Below are 16,479 nucleotides of genomic sequence, written 5' to 3' on the forward strand. Positions count from 1 at the left end.
AATGGATCCTGTCCTTTGCTCTACCTAAACCATGCTCTGACTACTTTGTAAATCCTTCTAGGTGATGAGCTGTGCAGAAATGTTCCAGAATCAGGAAGGGTGACGTGGTCTGGTGGAAAGGCTACCTTCAAGTGGGCACTGGGGCTACTTACTGGGCCTGGCATTGGGAAATGCATGGGAGGAATGGGCACTGTCCTCTGCAACTTGACCTTAGGAAGTACTGGCACAGTTCTGAGATCTGGACAGCTCATTTCTATTTTGCTTTTAGTAATAGCATAAACAGCAGTTCCACTTTACTACATCCATCCATGTAGTCAAAGATGGCTAGGTTAGGAGCATTGGAAGATGGGACAGAGTTAACATGGAGTCATGTGCACACAGAGTGGGGTGAATTCAGTTTTCAGACTGACCAGAGCTTGGCTTCCCAGAAATCTACACTGGGAGACAGAAATAGCTGCCTGGGGCCTGCCCAGGTTTCCACCTTCCTGCGCTTTCCTGGAATCACTAGGACAGATTCTTCTTTCCCTTGAATCTGCCTGATTTTGATTTCCACTAGACTTCCATCAGTTCTTGTAGTAGAAAAAGTCTGGTAACTTTCTTAATGCATATCCATAGTTTTCTGGAACATTTGAGTCACAAGATGATCCTGATAGTATCCAAGTACATAGTGATTTTTTGGTATATGTAATTGCCTTTGTGTGAAGTGACTTGAAATATCTTTTAAAAAGAAAAAAAGTAAGCTTTGTCTTGACTTAGTATTTCCCTAATTGGCATTGTTCACAATCTGCTTTCACTTAATTTCAGTCTATGGTCAATCTATGCGTCTGCATCATTGATCACGAAGATAAGGTAATCTGCAAAGTATTTTTATTATATTTTAAAAAGTAAATTCTGAATTGAAACTTTACTATCTTGCTTAACTATTTTCTACATAAAAAGTGATTAAATAGGTTTAATCCCATATTTGTTAAGAAATATCAAGACGAAACAAATAGCACATATGATAGCATGTCTTGAATTTTAATATCTTGTTTAATAATAGGAAAAATATTTTCTGTTGCTTATGATGGAAGTTTTTGATGATAGTACTGGGCATGGTGAACAAAATTAAATTACCCTCTGGCGTGAGAAAACTTGGAACTAATAAGACCAAACTTTAAGTTCTAGGTCTTATGAGGTAGCTTCATTTTCCAGGACTGGTTCTTATTACTAAATGCATGAAAACCTCATCTCAGAATAAAATCCTCTCTCATTTATTATGTCCAAAATCAGCCAACTTTTCTCAAAATTTGCCCGTCGTGGTTAGGAAAGGCTGGCATAAATTTTTTAGTTTGTCAAATACCAGCTAGCTCCAGCCAGATTTGTTTTGGTTAAAATTTATGATTAGGGATGGTCAATATTTCAACTGGAATGGAAAAATTTCATTCCCATAAATTTTAAATAGTCAGATATTGCAATAAAATAGTTTTTTTCTGGTTTTTTTGACCGGTTTTTTTTTTTTAGTTTGGTAATATCCAAATGAGTATATACTTTTATCAGTATTACATATGTAATATGTATGATTTTGACAGAATATGATTTACCTTCTTGCTTTTACCGTGATTCGGTGTTCTAGATATTTCAAACAATGACCGTAAGTACTTCATTACAAATCAGTTTTCCAGCATCAGGTGTTTTTTCTAGGGGCAGATATATGAGTGTTTCTTTTCTCTATACATGGAGAAAGAATCCTAATTCTTCCAAAACGAATAAGTGAATCCAATCATTGTAGAGGCAAATTGGCTTTATTATTCCAGACATTATTTCAGCGCCCCTAGTGGGTGGAAGGATCAATGGGGAGAAGTCTTTTCTTGGGGAGTGGAAGGCTGGAGAAGGCAGATAAATACGTCTGACATCTCCTCTAAGGAGCAGGCAATTCTCTGCATACTTTCTCTAGTCTCTTAATTCTGGGGGTGGAGGGGTAGTGCATGCTTTTAGGAATTGGAGTGGAGGTAGCTAAAGATCTGTCTTTCTGCGAATTTCTCTGTATGTGCAGGAGAATCTTACTTGGCAGGTGTTTGTAATTTGCAACCAGTAATTCAATAAGTCACTTTAATTATGATTTAACTGTGGTATAAACAAACGACAATGAAAAACTGTAGTTTTCTGCAGGAAAGATGGTTGCAGTTTAGAGGCCTAGCAAGAAAGGATTTGGAAGCATCCTTTGGACATTAAAGTGCATAATTAAATATATGCACGGTACCTTGCCTTCTCCATTTAAAAAAGGCAGAGTGTAATGGTTAAGAGCATCTGTGTGTGTTGGCATTTTGACTTTGTCCCTTTCCATCTCTGTGACCTTGGGCAAATTGTTCAACTCCTCTATGCCCCAGTTTTCTTGTTTGTAAAATGAAATGGTACCTGCCTTCTAAGGTGATGGTCCCAATCGGTACACGTGAAGCACTTAGAAGAATGCCTGGCACAGAGTATGCCCTCAGGAACTGTTGTCATTACTGGGTCTTCTGTAGTTGCATTTTCATTGTTGCTGTGAAAAACATGTAGTCACATAGTGTTAGAGCTGGAAGGGCGCTCATGCTACAGAGGAGGAAACTGAAACCCAAAGGCGGTGGCTCTTGTCTTTAAGGGTGCAGTGGTGGTGCTGGGTGTCTGACTCTGCCTGCGTGAACTAGGCTGGTGATCACTGCAGATCTAGAATCCCCAGCTCTGGTCCTAGCACAGCAGCAGTTTTCTTGTTTGAAATTTCATGCTGATAGGAAAGTCCTCAAGCTTCATTCTGTGGATGGGGTTACATTTCCATTTTTTTCTCTTTTAATGTTAAAGAACTGTAGGGATGCTTCCCCACGATTAACTCATTGAGGTAGACTTCATTTATTTCCTTTATGCTGAATGTTCCCAGGGTTTTCCCATTAAGCAGCAGGTGCATTTGCAACTTTGCTTTCGTTGGCCAAGTCCCCGGCATGAATACTGTGGCCTGTAAAATCCATTCCTGTGGAGCTCTGTGTGAAACTTACTGGTATTTTTTAACTTAAACATTCTATTTAAAAAATAATAATGCTGTTAGAGCTGATCTGTTACTTTGGTAAAGGTGTCTTATGATTCTATTAATTACTTTGATCTGTTTGTTCAGGAATTGCTAGTGATGGGACAGTCAGGGCTAGGTGCTTGTGCATAATCCGCTGGTACCCCAGTTCCTTCTATAACTCGATGTTGACATCAGTACGATCCACTGGACTTCACTCATTCTTCCCTCACTGATATTCACGGAGTGCCTGCTGGGGCCCGCACTGGGATGGGCATCCCTCTGGGTGGCACTCCATCCAGAAGCAGCTCACCTTCGACACGCTGCCACTTACCTGTCCATACTAGGGTGGTCTGTTAGCCTGGATGCCGTGAGCTCAGAGTGTCTGCATCTGGTCCTTTTTAGCTTTGCTCTCTCCTCCACTGCTTCCCTCTCCTCGAAGCCTCCCCCTCCCCGTGCTGCTTATCCAAGTTCAAGCTCTCCTTCCTGAGCTTAAACAGGTCAGCCTGTGCTGTGCATTCCTATCTGTATTGGTTGCTGCCTCTGATGCCTGCAAAGCTCATTTGTTACATGAAATAATTTACCCACTCCATGACTGTCATCTGATGTGCAGAATAGTTTTGTCAGTTCGTCTTGTCTCCTCAACTAATCGTTAGTTTTTTCAGGGAAGAAACTTAGCACCCCCATATTTAATACAGTGCTAACCAGATCGCAGGTGCTTAACTAACATGGATAATTTAGGGGGTAGATGCATTTTTCCTTAGCTGCTGTCATTCCCACTGTGTAGCCTCTTGTTAAGAGCATAAAACTGTCACTAGACCTGGATCTGGTCTCAATGTTGCCACTTAGTGTTCCTGACAAATTAATTTATCTGCTGTGGACTAAAATGAATAACACAACCAGGCTCAGGGAGATATTTTGGGAACTAAGTAAGATGGATCCTGTGGACATTTAGCACAGAGCTGGGCACATGTCGTACCCAAAACAAATGTAGGTCATTTTTATTATTATACTTGGAGCACACAGGGTTTTCCTTGTCAAGGTCCCCTGTAGGTGTATTTCAGGCTGACAACTAAATGAGTACTAGAATTTTTAAACCTGGGTATGAAAGAACAGGGGATGTTTTTCTATTTATGTGATAAGTATGAATATAGCTTTGAGGTACTTAAAAAAAAAGATGGAGAAGCATAGATAGTTTAATTAAAGTCATATTGTGACACAAGTTACCGTTCTCTAGCACTAAAATTCTGCCAAATTGACACTGCTATTGGCCTTCATATTTTTTTCAATTTTGTTAGCTTTGGATAATGTTATATAATGTAAAATGAACAAGAGTGATAAGATAATATTTACCAGGCAATTCCCTGGTGTCAAACTAGGAAATAGATACACATCTGGCAATGCTGGTTTGCAGCCACCAGGTGCGTTTCGGGGGAGGGAAAAGGATTGTTGAGTCAGCTTGTGTGTTTGATCCATATGGCCAAATTAAGACTTTGCTAATGTTGCTTCAATGCCCTATTTGTATAAAGATACAATAAAGATCACAAAGAAGGGAACCGGGAGAGGTTTGGAGGAAGACTTCATTCGTTCATCTGTTGCTGGCAACGTTACAAATAATCATTTTTGCTCCCTCTTTTCACTTAGGCTTATGCTTCCATCCCCAGGTGCCACCTTCAGGTGAGAGAGAGTGATGGGCAGAGTTATGAGATACTCAGCCTAAAAAACTCCATGAGCAGCTCTGCCAACTAGTTTTCTGACTCTGCCCAGGGCTGTAGAACGACAGTGCCAAGACAGAAAGAACGAGCATACAGACCTGGGTCACCACCATTAGGAATGCATAAGGCCAATTGCATCTCAGAGTCGAACCAAGTCACTTTTTGCTTGAAATGGAAGATTTCAATATTCAATGTTTAATTGAATATTTTATTCAATTAAAATCTATTGAATGAATAATTTATTGCTTTTGAAACATACAAACATAAAGTACAATGGCTTCTTTTTAGAACGTTGAAATTCTTGAGAAGACTTCTCAAGATGATGCTTATTGTCTGAGAGAATCTTATGAATAAATCAAGTGTCTAGGGTAACCACCCTACAGCAGGTTCCTGGTGGAGACGATGGCGGACCAGCACCATGGTGATGGGAGCCCTGACTGCAGGGTTTTGGGATTAGAATTTCTACCCAATTTCCACCAGTGTCCTTTATCATCCCTCAGATGTAGTGATGCTGGGATATTACAGCCAGGACGGGCCGGAGCTCATAGGTGCTGGCTTCCATTCCATGCTTACCCCAAATGCGGAATTATTGCGTGTGTTTTAAATGTACTGTATGATTTTTTAAGCTCTATAAAAAAAGGGAAAATAATTAAGATTTCTATCTACTAGTGAGCTGTGCATATGTTGAAGGAAAGGAAGTTTTAGACTGGTGCATTAGTAGAACTAATAAAGCTATGTGATGTTACAAATTCAGAGGATAAGGAGATCAGATGAATAAAAATGAAAGAAATAATGAAGAAATGTTAACATAGTTCACACACATGATTGATCTGACACCTAATCCTCTCCCATTATTGGCTTGCAGTTAATTCAAACACATAACATCCATATTCTTCGGAATTGGACTTTAGGTGCACAGAATGGGATTTATCATTTGATTAATTTGATTAATCTTTGATTCTTGAGCTCCATCCTCATTTATATCTATTTGGCTTGCTTATTTACACTAAAATTAAACATCCACGAACCCAGTCCAAACTAGAATATCCCCAATAATGTATTTCAGTCTACACTGCACCTCTCCCATTCCCCTACCTACCCTCAGAAGTAAACTTCATTTGCACTTTTTGTTTGTCATTCTCTTGCTTTTCTGTTTGTTCATTTTATCATACATACCCTATATATATCATGTGGTATATGTGTGGTATAAAGTGGTGATTGAGGTCCATTTACATATTTTTTTTCTTGTGGAGAATCAATTTTTACTGATTCATTTTAGTTACTTCTTTCCCCAAATCTGTTATAAATCAAAATTGCATATATGAGTCGTTTGTTATGGGCTATCTTTTCTCTTCCATTGGTTAAGTTTTGTTCTTTTTTTTTTTTTTTTTGCGGTATGCGGGCCTCTCACTGTTGTGGCCTCTCCCGTTGCGGAGCACAGGCTCCAGACGCGCAGGCTCAGCGGCCATGGCTCACGGGCCTAGCCGCTCCGCGGCATGTGGGATCTTCCCGGACCGGGGCACGAATCCGTGTCCCCTGCATCGGCAGGCGGACTCTCAACCACTGCGCCACCAGGGAAGCCCTTTGTTCTTTCTTAATACGCACACACACAGAGTATAATTACTAAGCTTTATAATACGTATTTATATTGGGCAAGGGAAGTAACATTCAGCTCTTTGAAAAGTTTCTTGGTTATTATTGAATTTTTGTTCTTCCATATAAATTTTACAATCAACTTATTTTAACCTCAATATGAAAAAACTCAAGTGGGATTTTGTTAGTGTTATATTAATCTATTGATTCATTGGTGATAATTGATATTTTATGATATTAAATTTTTCTACCCATGAACATGGGCTATCTCTCCATTTATGTGCTTCAGTAATGTTTTACAGTTTTCTATAGGCTGTTCTTACTCCTGAGTACCAAAAGATATTTTGTATTTTATTGCTTACTGTAAATGATGTTTTAAAAATTATGAATTTCTACTCTTTTGTTGATGATGTAAAAGAATATAATTTTGGATATTATTTTATAGCTACACAACTTATCATATCCTTTTTATTACTGGTAACTGAAATGCAGATTCTTTCAGGTTCTCTACATAGACAATCATATCATCTACAAATAATGAGAGTTTTATTTCCTTTTGTCCAATCCTAAGGCATTTCATTTCTTTTTCTTGTATTATTGTACTGGCTAGAAACTCTAATGTGTTATTGACAGAACTTGTGATTGAGGGTATCCTTACCCTTTTTCCTAGTTTTAAATAGAATTCCTTCATAGTTTATCCACTTAGGATCATGTTGGTTACAGATTTTTATAGATATCCTTTGAGATTCCCTTTTGTTCTAATTTATAAAAAAAGTTTAAACGTGATTGGGTGTTGAGTTTTACCAAATTGAGATAATTATAGGATTTTTTGTTGTTTTTTAATGTCAAAGTAATGGATAATAATTTTCTATTATTGAACAATTTTTATATTCCTGATACAAACACAGTTTTTATGATATCTCTTATAAAATGTTGGATATGAAGTACTAACATTTTGTTTAAGATTTTTGCAAGCATATTCTTTGGTGAAACGAGTTTGGAATTTTTCTTTATCAAATTGTCATTTTTCTTTTATAAGTTTTTCTGGTCTTATAAAATAAATCACGGAATAGGCCTTCATTTTTAGTTTTCTAAAAGTTTTCATTATGTTAGAGTTGATAGAATTTGCTTAGAAAACCACATGGGTTTGTTGCTTTCTTTGTAGAGAGATTTTTAAAATTTCTGCTTCAGTATCTTTGATAGTAATAGGATTATAGTATTTCTAACTTTACTTCTCAAGTCAGTTTCAATAAGACTTTTCTAGGAATCTTTGCATTTTGTCCCAGTTCTCAAGTTTAATGGCATGTATGTGATAATACTGTTCTCATTTTTACACTTTACATATACTATATCTTCGGGTTTTATTTATAGTGTTATTTTTAGGTGCTTTCTTTTTTTACTTAATCTCATCAGATGTATGTTTTGTCTTAACATACATTAAGACAAAACATTTGCATTTTTGCTTTCTATCTTTGTTACCTCTTGTGTCAATCAGAACATATTAGAATATGCTATGGAAACAAACAACTCCAAAATCTTAATAGCTTAACACAGTAAAGGTTTATATTTTGTTCAGGCTGCACAGTAAATTTGAGTCAGCAGAGGAATTCTCTCACACCAGTCACTCAGAGATTTAGAATGAAGGAAGTTGCATCCCACAGTATCCTTCTTTCCTTGATTGCTACACTAGGGAGGAAAAGAGTGCTTCACTCTCTGGCAATTGACATCTTCCACATGGAAGTGACACATCACTTTTATTCATTTTTCATTGACCAAGTAAGTATCCTAGTTATCTTTTGCTGCATAAAACCCCCCAGAAAACTTAACGGTTGAAAACATCAACATCATTTATTTTCCTCCTGAAGCAGCAACTTGGGCAGGTTTGGCAATGGCAGCTCATCCCTGCTCCATGTGTCAATTGGGATGGCTTAAAGGCTGAGAACTGGAGTCCTTAGAGGCTTACTCACTTACATGTGTAGTGGTCATTGCTGGCTGGTAGCTGAAACTCAACTGGGACTGTTGGCTGGAACACCTTCACATGCCTCTCCACATGGTTACTTGACTTCTTCACAGTATAGTTGCTGGGTTCCAAGAATGACCATCCTCTAAGAATCAAGTAGAAGTGCATGGCATCCTTATAATCCTGTCTCTGAAGTCAGATAACACCACTTCCATCATGGTCACAAAGAACTGCCCAGGTTCAGTTGAGGAGGGCATAGAACCTCACTTGATGAGAGGAGTGCCAGTCACATATGGGTTGGGATATATTATGGCCCCCATTCGTGGGAAATACAGTCTACCACAGTACCTTATATAGCACATCAAATTCCCATATGCCTACAAGGAGGATGCATCAGTTAGCTTGTTCTGCGTAACAAACCGCCTCCAGAATTAACAGATTGGAATAACTATTTTATTTAGCTCACAATTCTGTGGGTCATCTCTTCGTTCTAGCTATTCAATTGATCTCTGCTGGTCTATCTCTTGTTTGTGTGGTCAGCTGGCAGCTGGTGTGTCATTTGGTAGCTGGATCATCTAAGGCGTCCTCATTGACATATGAGGCCAGTTGGCAGGCTGTCAGCCAGGGATGTTGGGTAGGGTGACAGAGTCACTGGGCTCGTTTAGCAAACTAGCCTGAGCGACTTTGCATGTAGGGTTCTAAAGATCAACGAGGAAGAGGGCAAGCCCCAATACCTAAGTATTTTCACGTCTTTGTTTCATGCAACTGTTGTCAAATTGTCCAAAGAGAGTCACGTGGCCAGGGCCAGAGTCAGTGTAGGAGAGAATTACATAAGGGCTTGGATATAGGGAAGGGAATTAGTGCAGCCAGTTTTGCTGACAAAACCATAACCATAACAGAGAGGTGAACTAGAATGTTTAACAGGGCTATTACTACCACGGTGCACCTACCTGGTCACCAGACATGTAGTTTACTCCTTCCTTAAGAAAATACGTACATCCCTTTCTCAAGAGAGACCACTCCAATGTCCCATCCACTAATGGCAAGAAGCTCAGAGTCTAGGATCTGTGAATGAAGGGCACTCGTTTGTTCAAAGGGAATGCTGAGCAGTCATTTCCCATGAAGCCTGAATGTGGCTTCTTTTTTTTTAAATTTTAATTTTGTTGGAGTATAGCTGATTTATAATGTTGTGTTAGTTTCAGGTATACAGCAAAGTAATTCAGATATATATATATATATATATTCATTCTTTTTTAGATTCTTTTCTTATATAGGTTATTACAGAATATTGAGTAGAGTTCCCTGTGCTATGCAGTAGGTCCTTGTTGGTTATCTATCTTATATATGGTGGTGTATGTGTATTCATCCCAAACTCCTGATTTATCCCTCCTGTGGCTTCTTTTGATCTGGAGACCTGTGGACTAAGAAGATGTTATCAGCCATCCACTCAGCCACCCAGTGCACAAAGGATAGCCACAAAACTCTCCCATTATCCCAAGGGAAGAATGACACACGTTCATTAATCTCTGGTCATACCAATTATAAATTCCCCTGGGCAGACAGTTTGAGGGTCCCTGGCCCTGGGGATGGGGATTGCTTCTTCATTAGATCCAGACTCTTGTCCTGGAAATAGACCCCTGTCTATTATTTCCTGTGACATCTGAACCCTCCACTGGGGAGGTTCTTCCTTATTGGCCATCATTTTGACCACAGCTGGATTGATTTTTGGGGAATATTTCCTTCTTGGGAACTGAGCAATTTTCTCCACCTCTTTCTTGCCATAGATAGAGAACCCCAAATTTCCTTTGTTTAGAACAGCAAAAGTTCACATTGGCATTTCTTTTGGAAACACAGATCTTTCAAAACTTCTTTGAATTCTTCTCTGTTTAATTTCACTCATCTCCCGGTGTCAAAGGTCATGTTCTTTTCAAGACATACTTCTGTGATTTGCTGTATTTCTCTGCCTTTTCGCTCCATCTATCTCTCAGTCTTTCTCTCGCTCCCTCTCTCTATGTCTGTGCATGCTTTGAGCCCGTTTGGGAAACACAATTTCTGGTTCTCTTTTCCCTGCGCCTTTTTGTTCAGTTGAAAGAATTTGCTGGCACCATACTTTTAGTTGGGCTTTAGTCTGAAGCACCTTAATCCATTCTGTCTTCAATAGTAGGTTTGATTTTTTTTTTTTCTGCACATGGCTGGGTTTTAATCACTCTAGGACCCAAGTTCTGTCATTTACTGGTTCAGACTGAGAAGCATTTTCCTCTTCCTCTGACAAATCCATAGAATTCTGCCTCCCTTTCATCCCTCCTTACAACCAATCAGTTATTTTCTGAGCTTGTATTTTTCTTGTACCTTAACAAGTGCAGTGAGCAGCAACACACCCACACTTGTAACATTGTGTTTGATGGCCCTTTCTAGAGTAGGGGTCAAACAAACTCTGGCCTGGGACCAAATCTGACCCACTGCCTAATTTTTCAAATAAAGTTTTATTGGAATATAGCCTGACCATTCATTTGCCTATGATCTATGACTGTGTTTAAGGTACAGCAGGCTGTGTTTAGTGTGACAGAGACCTTATAGCCAGTGAAGCCTAAAACATTTATGATCTGGCTCTTACAAAGAAGCTCGCTGAGCCCTGCTGTAGACTTACAATTCTATTAGAGCATCTTTTGCCTTCCAGGACAGGAATATATTCTGACCAAATGTTGGACCATTGCGTAGCTTGGGTTGCTACTTTTCAGTCTCTGATAATAGTTTCCTTGCTGCTTCTGCCACCTAGCAGCTATCAATGCTGTATATTTTAGGTTTGGGGCAGCACTGTATTTCAGGTACCAATTTTTGTATCAGCAAAGGTGTTATATAGGTTGTGACTGGTTAATAAACCTCCCACACCACGGGTTAATAAACCTCCCACACCAGAGGGTTACTTCTTGCATACACGTCCTGGCCAGTGTGGGCCAGGAGGGAGCTTCTGCTCCTCTGGGCTGGGCTGTAGGTGTCCTCCTCATGACAGACGCTTCTGTAATCATTGTACTATGGAGAGAAAGTGCTGTGAGACCTCTCACTGGCATTTACAGGCCTCTGCCCAGGAGAGAAACACTTCGCTTCTGTCCACATTATTTTGGCCAAAGCATGGCTACTTGGAACTTCAAAGGAGGTCAGAAAGTACACCCAGAAGGAACCCAGAAGAAGGAAATGGGGAATATTTTGGAAAGTCCCTGACCACCGCATCTTCTTTCTACTTTCTTTGGGTTTCATTCTTTTCCACATTTCTGAAGTGGGATCTTTAATTCACCAGTTTTCAGCTTCCTTTCTTATTATGGAGCTTGGCAGCAACAGGGAGCATTGAGATCAGCAGAGAGTCACTAGATCAATCAGGACGTGCAGGGATGTGCACCCGCCGAAGGGAGCCCTTTCAGGAAGGAATGTAGTGGGGAGCCTGGTCCGGCTGCTTTGGTCAGAGTGCTGCACGTGGGGCAGGGCAGAGCCGGGCAGGCTGGGCCCCTCCAGGCTTCTCCACACGTGTCTCATCCACATCTGACCCTGCACATCGCCCTTCCTGGGGCTGCTTGGCTTCCACCTCCCAAATCTTGTGCAGGCACCCGCGAGGGCCAGCTCTCACCTGGGAGCATTCCAGGAAGGGGATTCTGGTGGGGACTTGCTCCACTTTCCCCTCCCAATTCTGGCACAAATTCCTCTTCTGTTCAACTCTAACCAAGAGCCGTGGAGGGAAAGGGGCTCTAAGAAATGTGACTCCCAGCAAAGCCAAATTGACAGTAGGACAATTCAGCTCAACTTGTAAGATGAACCATTTCCCTCTGAGCACCACTTTTACTGCACAACACAAGTTTGCTCTTGGGAAGACTTTCAAAATTTTTCGCAATTATTTTGCATTTTACGTTTAGATCTATGATCCATTTTGAGTTGATTTTTGTGAAAGGTGTAAAGTATGTATCTAGATTCATATTTTCGTGTGGGTATCTATTTAGTTGTTCTATCCTTTCTCCGTTTAATTGTCTTTGCGCCTTGGTCAACATCAGTTGACTACATTAATGTGGGTCTTTCCAGTCCGTTGATCTATTTGTCTCTTCTGCATTACCACTCTGTCCTGATTACGGTTGCTTTGTACTGAGTCTTGAAATCGGGCAGTGTGGGTCCTCCAACTTTGTTCTTCTCCTTCAACATCGTGTTGGCTATTCTGGGGCTTTTGCCTCTTCGTTTAAACTTTAGAATCCGTGTGTTGATATCTACAAAATTAACTTGCTGTGATTTCGATTGCCCTTGCATTGAATCTATAGATTAATTTGGAAAGAACTGACATCTTGACAATACTGTCTTCCTATTTATGTACACGGAATATCTTCCTATTTATTTACATGGAATATTTATTGAGATCATCTTTGATTTATTTCATCATAGTTTTATAGAATATTTTAGTTAGAATTTTTATTTATTCCTTTCACACCTCATGGTAAAATGGAGTATGACTATGTATGTGGGAAAGAATGAGAAAATATATTTTCTATCACGTATCACACACACACAACACACACATATACATTATGTGACACATATACTTAAAAGCAAATGTGGGGCTTCCCTGGTGGCGCAGTGGTTGAGAGTCCGCCTGCCGATGCAGGGGACACAGGTTCGTGCCCCGGTCCGGGAAGATCCCACATGCCGCGGAGCGGCTGGGCCCGTGAGCCATGGCTGCTGAGCCTGCGCGTCCAGAGCCTGTGCTCCGCAACGGGAGAGGCCACAACAGTGAGAGGCCCGCGTAACGCAAAAAAAAAAAAAAAAAGCAAATGTGTATCATAGCTAAAGGCTGATTTCTTTTTGCCCAGTGACAGCCCTTCAGATTAATTTGTGGTAATCAAATATATAATCATGTAGAATGGAAAATTGGCATCATTTCAATAAGGAATAGTCAGACTAGCATTGGTGGAAAGTACTCAGATATTCAGGAAAGAGGGAGTGATGGTCACCACGATAATAATCTCATTTATGGTGCACCAGTGACGTACTCAACCCCGCCAGCCATGCAGTGTCTGTAGTTCTGTTCATGTGAGGGAACAGGGACTTAGGGAGGCCCCGTGCTCACTCCAAGTTACAGTTAGTGATGGAAATTGGTTTCTACCTTCAGTCTGTCGGACTTCAAAGCACGTCACTAAAATATCCTTTTTATAGAAAAGTATTTTACATTAGACTGTCCTTTACCATCTAAAAGAAGAACAGTACTGTTTAACAAAAAATGAAAAATGCACGTGGAAAAGAATGAACATACAGATAATCTGTTGCTCCATGGAAAAACCTCCAAGAAGCAAAGCAGTTGTCACATGATAAATAAAAACGATGGGTGTTTAGGAGGCTTGGCAATTAGAAGCGATCCCAAATTACCCCAAAACGCACTGAACAGGAAAGGATGAAACGGTCCAGGAGAGATAGGAGCCCATTATCATGATAGTAGGTAATACCATGCTCAAGGTCTCTTTTAAAGGCATTTTAGCCCATTTTATTTTAGTTTGCATTGTATGGTAAATTTAGTTTGCATTGTATGGTAAATTTAAAAAGTCTTTTTAAAGATATGTCTTAAAGGCATTTTCACACATTTTAGTACTAATAAAAACATTTTAGTACATTTCATTTAGTTTACATGACATGGTAAATTTTTTTTTCCACGAAGGGAGGAGGGGTGAGGATATATAAACATATTTAATTTAGATTGACAATGTTTTCACTGTTTTTGTTCACTTTATTTTGAGCTACTCTATTTGTTTTATACTCTGAATTTTGAAAACTCAACTAGCTCCTAAGGAAGCAGCCATGGGGGAGCTGCAGTGGCTTCATTCATCTTCCTGTCCACTGGGGCCAGAATAAAGGACGGGGGAGGCCCGTGTACTTCAAGGTCTGAGGGCGTTCCACTGTTTCATTTATTCATTAGCCTTAAGAAAAACGCATGATTCAGATGCGGGGTTAGGAAAGAATGTGGTTTATAAGCTTATACATTCTTAATGAATACTGTTCTGTTTTCTTTCCTTGACAACCTTATAAAATGGAGAAGTCCATATAATATGGAGAAGTCCATATTAAGGTGTTTGGAGTTAGACTTCAAAAGGCAAATGCAGAGTAAATTGGTGGCTGTTCTCTTTCTGGAAGAGCCCAGATTCTTCAGTGGGCTCAGGTTCTGCAATGGTCAGGGCCACTGGCCTCATGAGCAGTGGCTGACCGTCTTAAGCCGTGGGCCATCTGGGAATCTGGTCCCCCCAACCGAGGCTGGGGACGCTGCTTGAAGCTGAGATTCCTTCTCTGGTGTGTGGGATGGACCAGGGAATGCCGCGCATCTGGTGAGCAGGGGTGCCAGCCCCTCAGATCAGATTACAATGGAGAGACTTAGGGCCTTTGTCCGCCCCCTCCTCCCTAAAAGTATATTCACAGTCGTAGTTTATGCTGGGTTAGCATGGAGATGTATGTAATCTTTGAGCTTAGAATCTTGGGTTTTTTGGTTGTTATTGTTCTGATTTTGAACGAAATTAAAACATTTCTGTGGGCCCGTAAAAATATTAGGGGACCCAGGCTCTGTGTCCTCTGTGCCCAGTGAAGAGGTCACCTGAGGCCCACACTAGTCACTTCTCAGTGATCAAGACGCTGATAGTTAAAAAAAAAAAGAAAAAATATGCCATAGAGACTCCAATATTTAAAACCAAAACCCCTGTATCAAGTCTTATTACATAATGTACCCAGCTCAGTAAGGCATTGGGTCTTCAACTGATTACCGTTGGATCTTTTAAAAAGAGAAGCACAGGAAAAGCTCCTACAGGTAGAGTACTTTGTCCCCCTCTTCCTGGAAGGACTCACAATCACAGACTTTCTGTTCCTTTAGCTACTAATTTTCACTAGACAGTCACGCATATTTTCATACCATTTTCAGTCTTTCTGGAGAAATCAGAGCCAATAAAGTCACTGATTGTTTCTCCCTTACTGGGTTAATGAAGTAAGTGAAAAGCCACACCAGGAAAACAGCTGTCCTGGTTGTTTACTGGTTAGCTTTCTGTCCACAGCTCAGTTAACTTCATTTGGGAAGGTTTAAAATAAAATCGGTTTTCACGGCTCCATGTGTGTAGCAATTGTGGTCTCAAATTTGATGTCTTCAGAAGACAGGCTGTCGGGTCCCTGTGTACCTCGGCCCATGGTGCCTACGTGCTGGGGAGCACTGGTGGTTACCTGACACCTTTTTGCAACGATTGGAACATGTGTGTGAGGGTAAGAGTACAATTAGGCACTTAATTGTGGCCAAAAATAGCAATGGCGGGAGATTATAAGAACATCCCTTTGGATCCTTCTGTTTCCTGGCTGTTGTGGAAACAGATTCCTTTGGCCCCTCAAGGACTGGCCGCACCTGGTCTAGTGGATCATCTCTGCACAAGCAGGGTGCGGAGCTCTGCTGCAGGGGTCTGCAGGAAAAGACCGCCCCCAGCTCCCTGGGCTGGAGCCCTGGCTCTCTCCCCATCAGCTCCACAACCCTGGCACCTTCTTTCCGTTCAGGGCCGTGCGTCTCCTCAGCTGTAGAGCAGTGCAGGCACCAGCGCCCACCACCCCCATAGGGCTGTTGTGTTAAAAGCTTAATGTACCTGAGTGTTTAGCACAAAAATGTAGACATGAGTATTTGCTGTGATGGCCTTTTTTCCGGGTATCACTTGACGCAAATAATTGGGAGAGAGAGGAAGGGGAAATGAAGGCACTGAGGCTGGGCCTGGGTCCCTTTTCTGTCTGCTGGGTGTCACCTGGGCCCCACATGGTGGTTTGGCTGCTCTGCTTCGCTTCCCGCTCTCCCTGTGGTTATGGCCTGATATCTGAAGGGGGCATGGGGGGGCATCTCCAGGGTGAAGTTAGAGATGCTCGGGGCACGGAGTGAACCCTGTACCAACCAGAAAAGGTGAAGCCTTCCCCAGGCTCTGGTATTTGAAAGACCCACCCCGTACTTGCCAGATTGTACTGTAACTTTTAATATGCTAAAACCTCAGTGGAAGTTCTTAGGGCCGCGGCCATATGGGTGTTTGATTGAAACTCCTTTGAGTATTTCACCAACTAAATATATGGGGTGAGGATCAAATATCTTAAACGGTGTTCCATCCCATAGTGTGTGCTGTTCAGAGCAAGGTTCCAGCATCATGTTTGGAGAAGCTAAAGCCTAAATCCAG

At 40.9% G+C, this 16,479-nt stretch overlaps 1 protein-coding gene across 1 annotated transcript in view; it reads left to right on the top strand.

Annotated features, from left to right (window-relative positions):
- ADCY2 (adenylate cyclase 2) overlaps nt 1-16,479 on the top strand; it is a 433,375-nt gene that overhangs the window by 2,551 nt on the left and 414,345 nt on the right. The window lies entirely within an intron of this gene.

The sequence above is a fragment of the Stenella coeruleoalba genome (assembly GCF_951394435.1).
Source record: "Stenella coeruleoalba genome assembly, chromosome: 3".
Lineage (NCBI taxonomy): Eukaryota > Metazoa > Chordata > Mammalia > Artiodactyla > Delphinidae > Stenella > Stenella coeruleoalba.